This window comes from Herpailurus yagouaroundi, unplaced genomic scaffold (assembly GCF_014898765.1).
Source record: "Herpailurus yagouaroundi ecotype Mexico unplaced genomic scaffold, PumYag 28, whole genome shotgun sequence".
In the NCBI taxonomy this organism is placed as follows: Eukaryota; Metazoa; Chordata; class Mammalia; order Carnivora; family Felidae; genus Herpailurus; species Herpailurus yagouaroundi.
The window spans coordinates 88,724,468-88,733,672 of NW_024412376.1; the positions used below are offsets into that span (position 1 = coordinate 88,724,468).

Sequence of the window (9,205 nt, forward strand, 5' to 3'; positions counted from 1 at the left end):
AATCTTAAAGATTTCATCACTAAAGAATAAAATATTATGGAAGAAAGCCATAATATTGGGTTGGGTTGTTTTCACTTTCCGTCTATTATTAATGATGCTATTATGAACATCTACATACAAGTTTTTTTGTGGACACTAGGTTCTCATTTTGTTTAAGATATATACCTAGGAGTGAAACTTCTGGGTCTCAGGGTAACTAAACGTTTAACCCTTTGAGGAAATGCCAGACTGTTTTCCAAAACGGCTGTACCATTTTACATCCCAGAAGTAGTATATGAGGGTTCCAATTTCTCCACAGCCTCAACAACACTTGTTATTATCTTTTGCTTAGAGCCATCTGAGTGGAAGTACAACCCCCTGTGGTTTTGATTTGAGTTTCACTGATAACTAGTTGTATTTAGCATCATTTAATGGGATTATTGGTCATTTGTACATATTCTTTTGTGTGTGTGTGTGTGTGTGTGTGTGTGTGTGTGTGTGTGTGTATGTGTATGAAATATCTGTCCAGATCCTGGCCCATTTTTAAGTGCAGCTAATGATCTTTTTACCATTAATTTGTAAGAGTTTTTATATAATCTGGACTCAAGTCCATTATCAGATACATAATTTGCAAATGTATTCTCCCATTCTGTGGGCTCTTTTTTCACTTTGTTGATGATATACTTGGAAGCACGAAATTTAATTGATGAGATCAATTTTATTATCTTTTTATTGTTGCTTATGCTCTTGATGTCACATCTTAAACTATTGCTTAATCTTATTAATATGTCTATATAATTACTACCTAGATCATTAAGTGACATTTCATTCTTCAATATTATTAAAACTATGTTCCAACATAGTGATAAGGGTTCCCGTTTCTCCACATCTTTGCCAAAGGTTGATAATCTCAACATGTCAATTATTTTGCCGGGTTCCCATTTCTCCACATCTTTGCCAAAGGTTGATAATGTCAACGTATCAATTCTTTTGCCGGTTGACTATAGCCTGGCATACTATTTTAACTTGAATTTCTCCATTTACTTAGCTTCTTTTCTTATGTTTCCATCTTCTTCTTTGTGGATGGCCTGTTCATGTCTTCTGCCACTTTTTTCGTATTTTTCTCATTTTTGAAGACATTCTTTACATAAAATTGACAGTAAGTATTTCTCAGTGACACATCTTGCAACATGCTTTCCCAGTGTATGGGAGATCCTTTTGCTTCTTGGTGATGTGCTTTGTTGAACTACAATCTTTTTTCTTCCTTTAAATCATACAAACATTTTCTTCTAAGAGATGTGGCATTATATAGCTGCTAATGGAAACGGACACAAAAAAACCAGGCTGTCTTGACTTGAATCTAGACTCCCCCATGCATGAACTTTGTAATCTGAAATAAAATATTTCACTTCTCTGAACCTGCTTCCTTCTTTATAGAATGAGGATAATGACAGTATCTATCTCCCATTGTGTGGACTTCAAATGAGTTAATATATGTGAAGTGTTTCAAACAATACTTGGAACAGCTATTCTTATTTTCTTCCACACATTTTCCATTTTTGAATTTTCCATTTAGCTTTCTGACACACTTAGGATGATTTTTATAGGTGGTAGAGGTGAGGTTTTCATACCTTTTCCCACTGGTTTCCCACGTGCCCCTTTACCTACATTGTTTCCTTATATGTACGTCTTTCTATTATGCTGCATCAGCTATGCCGACCCTAGGCCATAACCACACTGTAATGACTACAGCCCTAAAACTGTAAAACCTTAGTAAGTTTTCATATCTAGAAGAACAAGTATCTCTATCTTGCTCTCTGCTTAACATCTACAGAAGGAGACATTCACAAGTTAAAACATAAGAGTGCTGACATTTGTATTCTTGGATTTGTGAATTATAAAATCACAAATGAAATATGTTAGTGATTGTCTATTAGATGATTAGTATTTAAGGTAACTATAACTATGCCACTCTCTTCTTTAGCCCTAAACACTTTCATTTTGTAGATAAGCCACAGGAATAAGAAACAAAGAATCCAGACTAAGAAGTAAACATTACAGAACTTTTGAAGGGTAATTTTGCTCAAGTATCTTGGAAATACAAAAGGTGATATGAAATCCTCAGCAGATCTTTAAAATCCCTTAAGAAGCAAATACAAGAATCAAAACAAAGCCACAGGACAAATGATCAGACCCTCCCATTCAGTTTGCAAAAACCCAGTCTGGATTCACAATTACTGGAGAAACAGCCAATGGAGAGGTAGAAAAATTAGGATAAACGCTACAGAAATTTTACCTGGTAAAGACAGTTCATCAATTATTCTAAAACATTCTATAGCGACTGCCCAAAACCATAAAACCAAATGTGTAAATCTAAAGGATCCCAGTACAAATGACATCCTACAATGGAAAGGAACAATAACCTTGTAATTTTAGCTTTAAGAAATAAATCTGTAGAGGTGTTAGCACTCACTCTCAGGGTGTAAAGCTGGAGATCACATTTCTTGTTTGCAGTAATAGCTACTCGGGATATTTTACAAGTAATCTCTAGTTTAACATTTGCAGGAAATCTTAGGAAGAGGGGGAAAAGATGCTCCATTCTTCAATGCAGGATGCAAATTTTTTCTAAAAGCTAACACAAATATATTCCTAACTTTGTCTTCTTCTTACCTCAGATGGTAAGGTACCGTGGCTCAGAACTGAGTATAATTTGCATTTTCATAAGCACTAAATTGGGACAGCCTAAATGTGGTTGAATACAGAGTACCTCTCACATACTAGCATTCCTATTAGAATAAATAGGAAAACCAAAGCAGAAGTTATCAGTTCTGAGTTTCATTCATACACTGAAATATTTATTCATGGTGATGGTGGTGTGTGTTTTCATAACCTGTTTCTTAAATAAAATGTTCATGTGGCAAAGACTCTGTTTCAACTTTCTAAACATTCAGCCTAAATAGCAATCCTAAAGTCAGATTTAAATGACATTCCTAAAAGAACACAAACTAAAACTGGAATCCTAAATTCTGGTTCCGGCTCTAGAAGTCACAGTGAGAATTTAACTAAGTCGTCTCACAACCATGCACCTCATTTTCCTCACTTGCAAAAACGAGAAAACACAAGTAGATCATTAAAATTAACTGGGTCTTTTTAAAATGTAGGTGCCTGCATCACATATTTCTGCTGGGTTTACTTTAGGTTGTATAGATGTTTGTTTATATAACGGCACTTTATTTTCTGTTAAAGGAAACCTTCAGCTCCATCATCCCACACACAAACTACTTCCGTTCTTACTTGAAAGGAAATTCCTTTTCAAGGTTCACAGTACATTAGAGACAGCTGCATTACTGAGCTTCCTGCAGAAACTTTAAAACGCTGCAGATGTAGCCCATGCATGACAGGGATCATGGAATGAGACGATCTGAAGCATTTGGATTGCCCCTTCTCTTACCCTCTTTTAATGTTGTATTTGCTAGGGTGTTGCTTGCCTACCTCAAGTGGGAGTGTGTGTGTGTGTGTGTGTGTGTGTGTGTGTGTGTGTGTGTGTATGTGTTTATTTTAAATCAAGTCCCTGAGACAAGGCAGAGCTCTCTAAAGTGACTATCTTGAGTGCTAATTTCCAAAGCAAGATAAGGTAAAAAGTACATTTCCAGTTAACGACATTTTAACAACAGACCGTCACTACCTATTAACTTCCAAAGAGGCAATCCTCCCATCAACCACACATTCCCTGGCTATGTTTCCATATTAACCTGGAACTCACAAGTGTTTGTCTGGAAAACTCAATTCTGAACTAATAACCAGCAAAACAAGAATACTGAACTATGGTCGTAAGAATGCTGGCAGAGAACTTTTTTTAGCAGAAGCAAAGAAGAGGGTAATGACTTAGTTTATGTTCAGAATAAACAGTCCCCCAAACCACTATATGGGCCACAAAGACAAACTATTTTCATTGGGAATAACATAGTGAATGCAATTGGAGGCGGGTATAGGCTCCAAGAGCATCCAAACAACATTATGGTGGTTTCTGAGGGGAGTTCACAGAACCAAACTCAAAAGATTTCTGGGAAATTATCAGGTGTCCAGTGACTTTTTGGAGACAGAGATTAATTAACATATCTGAGAAAGAAATAGGAAATTTGGGATTCTCGTGTCTGCTTCACTCTCCCAGAAATCCTTCAGTTCATACTTGCATTGTTCCAAGTAAATCAAGTCTTGCTGGCCCTTCTTCATCATTAGGGGCAATATTTTAATAGTGCTAGAATAACTGTTTTATTAAGCAATAGGTCACAGTAATACAGCATTTCATGAAAGAACATCTAAACTGGGTATGTGGTTAAGCCACTTTTGAAACAAATTCTGATAATGCCTTTTAAATGGACATTAATAAAAGAGTTCTTCTAATAAAATAGGTTTGTCTTTGGGTCAGAAAAGTGAATGTAGAGGTTCTACCTGAGGGTAAAGAATGAACTGAAGTTTATTAACTCCAATCCAGTCTGTTCCAAATCCCTTGGGGTAGCTCAGTCAATTGCAGCTTTCTGGGCTCAGTTCTGAAATATCTGGGTTAACAGATTTGGGATGGGGTAGAGGGAACAGCATCTTAAAAGTGACTTAGTGGTTCTGATGTAGGAAACACACTGAACCATGCTGTCAAGAAAACTGCACACTCCTTGTTTCTCAAATGGATGAGTGCATATCGCTCACCCACTGATTCCTCTTCAACAGCCACTGAGCAAGCCTTCAGCCAGTGCTCCCTGAAACACCTGCATAAACCCTCAAGTCTCGCCAGTTAAGCCAGAAAGAGGCAGAATATCACCTGATCCTGAATTCGGGTCTCTTCTACCATACTGCACCAAGCTGCCACAAAGAAAACACACTGGCCAACTGCTCTATTATTGTTGGCAAGCACCAAAATTTGCTCAAAACCTTTACAAATGAAACCCAGCTGCTTAAGCTCAATACCAGATGTCTTCTACAATGTGTGGCTTTGATAGATTAAATTGAGCATAAGAAAGAGATGAAATATATGAAAATCTAATTTGCAAGATGTTTGTCATTAAGTCCGTGGAACAATAAAAGACAGAAAATTATATTTTTCAATGGAAGAGGTTAAGTAGGGTAGATTAATAATATTCATAATAGCTACTAAAATGCATGTTATGAATAAACTGTTAGTATTATGTTCATAAAATCCACGCCAAAAACAATCTCCAGAAATGCCTACTGGAAGAATGTCATGTGTCTGTGAAATCACATGATTTAGCACAAGGGTCCTTTTCCTTTAGACCCACTACTCCCCAGTTTGAACACGTTTTCACTCAGGGCATAGGAAATTAAGTAGGAAATATTTAGTGATATTCTCTGATTTCAATAAACTGTAATAATCCTATGAAAACATACATATAAGAAACATATGTGTGTGCGTGTGTGTGTGTGTGTGTGTGTGTGTGTGTGTGTGGAAGTAAAAAGGCAATTTGTTGAGCAGCCTCAATTAAGTGGCACCCACCCTTCCTCTGTTACCATGTCACACGGAACTCTTTGTTGTTGTTGTTTTCCAGGCCACTGCACAGGTCTCAATAGCTTCGGCTGATGTCAGAGCTGAAGTTAAACTCAGAGAGCCGCTCAAATATTCCTCCAAAGAGCCGCTGCACATGCCCTCACTCAAATGGGCTAATGGTTCAAGGGTAAATACAGCATATTACTTTTACAACATTAACCTTTTTTTTCTTTTTCAAAATAGAAACATAAAAAAGACTTTGCAAACGGAATGTGAAAACAATACTTAATTGAGCTTATTAACTCTAACCAAGACAAACATGCTGTGGGGATTTAGCTCCATAAGAAAATGCATGATTGTTAAAATGATACGCAGTTACAATTGGCAAGTCATTATTTTTCATAGTTGAGAAAAATATCGTCTTAGTTTTCTTTAGAGAGAAAGCAAAATAAAGCTAAACACTTCAGCAAAGACATAGTTTGATGATGAATATTTCTACAAACATAGTAACAGAAGGATAATTTCATGCCGAGTTTGCAAAACAAACTTGGCCCCAGATTTTCTGAAGCTCCATTGCTATTGGCCTTGGCATAGCTTATATTTGAAGGAATGAAGGAACGTAAGATGCCTTGTTATATTAAATTGTCTCCCACTCAACTGGTATCTCATCAATAAAGTTCCCACATCACAGAAGATCCGTAGATGATAACAATTGACGTAAGTCACTGTTTCCTTATATGTAAACCCCCCGTTAAAATTGTGAAGATACCAACATAAATATAGGACATTATGTACTACAGGATACTATGAACCAAAAATCTATGAACCAAAGTCAGTTTTCTGCATGTACTTGTGAGGTTTAGAAAAACCTCATGAATTAGATATGTATGTCAATTTTCCTTTAGACACCAGATGGGATCAAAAGCATAATTTCAGACACTAAATTCTCAGAATCTGAACAAAAAAAAAAATGTATACCACTAGCCTACAACTTGTGGTCTGTTTAGGGATCATTATGCAAAATTTACAAGAGGTTCTTTGTGAGACATAAGGTTTACCAAGTACCTTTTTCAATAAAGCAGTGAAAATTATATATAACAATCTGACAGAACTAGTCTTCCAAGTGATTACACTACTTGTTTTATATATTATTTTTGCCACCACCTGTATCTTAAATTTTCTATGGCATCTTTTTTTTAAAGAGCAAAAATAAAAATGTTATACCCCTTCATTTACTGTTAAAATAATTCTGTAAAAACTACAGAAATATATGATCATTATTTTTGGTAGTACCATTTCCTGGATACCAAAGTTCATATGAAAATACTAAGGTGTTTCTTTTTTTTAATATGCTTTTTTTTAATATTCATTTTTTTTTTAATTTTTTTTTCAACGTTTATTTATTTTTGGGACAGAGAGAGACAGAGCATGAACGGGGGAGGGGCAGAGAGAGAGGGAGACACAGAATCGGAAACAGGCTCCAGGCTCTGAGCCATCAGCCCAGAGCCCGACGCGGGGCTCGAACTCACGGACCGCGAGATCGTGACCTGGCTGAAGTCGGACGCTTAACCGACTGCGCCACCCAGGCGCCCCTAATATTCATTTATTTTTGAGAGAGAGACAGAGTATGAGTGGGGGAGGAGGAGGGAGAGAGGGAGACACAGAATCTGAAGCAGGCTCCAGGCTCCGAGCTGTCAGCACAGAGCCCGACAAGGGACTTGAACTCACCAATGGTCAGACTGTGACCTGAGCTGAAGTCAGACACTTACCCAACTGAGCCACCACCCAGGCGCCCCACTATACAGTGTTTCTCATAATTTTTCTAAACATACAGCTAATTCATTTAGTAGCCAACAGGAATTCCTTATAAGCGAAAAAGCACTATTCTATTAAAAATGACAGTAGCAGCTATATTAACTGTTTTTGATTGTCAAACTAATCTAAAACTTCTTCTAGAAAAACTTCTCCTGCTCTGTTGGAAGCAGGGTCTGGGTCTGGGTCTGTTGTCTGGTGCCCATCTTGGTATTGCTACACACACCCCAGCTGGGTTACAATTGATTACTGCAAGGATCAGCTGCCAATCAAATTGTCTCTCCAAAAAGAAACTGGAAATAAGAGACAGTGAAACATTGATCAGCTAGTTAACGCTACAGAACTCAACAACAACAAAAAGGCCTTGGAATATCAAGGACACCATTTAGGGTCATGTGCAAAACAATGAGTATACCTAGGACAGCGGTACCCTCTCTGTGCTAAGCACTGTGCTATGCAATGCAAACACAGCAACAAATAAAATGGGCATAGCTTTTTCCTCCCAGAAATGGAGCTTCCAGCAGGAGAGTGACATGTAATAAGTCATGATATGTACTGTAAAGGAAAAATAAAACTTACAATGAGGGGTTGTATCAAGGAGCTCTCATCTATTTTGGATTGCTAAGGAAAACTTCATGGCATTTAAGAGAATGGATAAGCAGAGCAGAGAAGCAAAGAACTTTCCAGGTTGTGGAAAAACTCAATGTGAAACACCTGCAAAGATAAAAGGTTTGGATGATTTGGGACAGTGTAAGATGGTGGTCAATGACTAGGGAGATGAGCTGGGAGTCAGGGGCCCACTGATACCAAGTCTTGCCAGCTATGTAAAGATCTGGTCTTCACCCTAAACACAAGACGTCACCATGGAAGAATTCTAAACAGAAAGAAGCAAAGAGACACACAGAGGAAAGAAGAAGGTAAATGTCCATGAGACCACCTCAGTCACAGATGAATAGAGGCTCAGACCCTCATGGACTCTGGGTCCCACGAGGCCTGTGTTTGCCTTAGCTTTTCTCTGTATCTCCACTCAACTTCTCTACTTAAGTTTCCGTTCTTTGTGACCCAAATATCAATGCTAATAACATGATTTTATATGAAAAATTACCTAATTACTGAAGGAATGTGACAGAGATGACATAAAGCAGAGAAATTAGTTAATCCAAAAGCCACAGCTTCTGTAATATTAGAAGAAAATGGCAGGATCTAAAAACAAGACTAAGGTTATCCTGAGTGCACAGTCACAAAATTTCCTTTAGGTATTTTAATGTTAACATTTCCACAAAAAATCCACCAAAATGGGAAAATTAACTACTTTACAAATGGAAAAAAGTATAATAATCAAGACCCTAAGAGTTCGGCTGAACCTAAAATGTTGCAAAAGAAAGCTTGATAGGCAATTTAACTGATAAGGATAATTTTCCTATAATTCAATTGTCAATATACTTTCTCTTATTTAAGGATTTGCCCAATGTCCTGCATGGATTGTAAAATTAGATCTGCATTTGTAAAATTAGGGGACAAAAAACACATTCATGGGACACCTGAATGGCTCAATTGGTTAAGTGTCTGACTCTTGATTTCCGCTCAGGTCATCATCTCAGGGTTCATGGGATTAAGCCCCATGTCAAACTCTGCTCTGACATGAAGGAGCCTGCTTTGGGATTCTCTCTCTTCTTCTCTGCCCCTCCCCTACTTACGCGTGCTCTCTCACCCTCTCTCAAAATAAATAAACTTAAAAATATATATCTATATATTTTATATATCCCATATATATTATACATATCCCATATATGTATATATTATATATCCCATATATATGTTATATATATCCCATTATATATATCTGTCATATATATATTATATATATCCCATATATATATATTATATATCCCATATATGTTATATATATCCCATTAT

At 36.9% G+C, this 9,205-nt stretch overlaps 1 protein-coding gene across 13 annotated transcripts in view; it reads right to left on the reverse strand.

The window, feature by feature from the left end:
- BMPR1B (bone morphogenetic protein receptor type 1B) overlaps positions 1 to 9,205 on the reverse strand; it is a 414,391-nt gene that overhangs the window by 90,107 nt on the left and 315,079 nt on the right. The window lies entirely within an intron of this gene.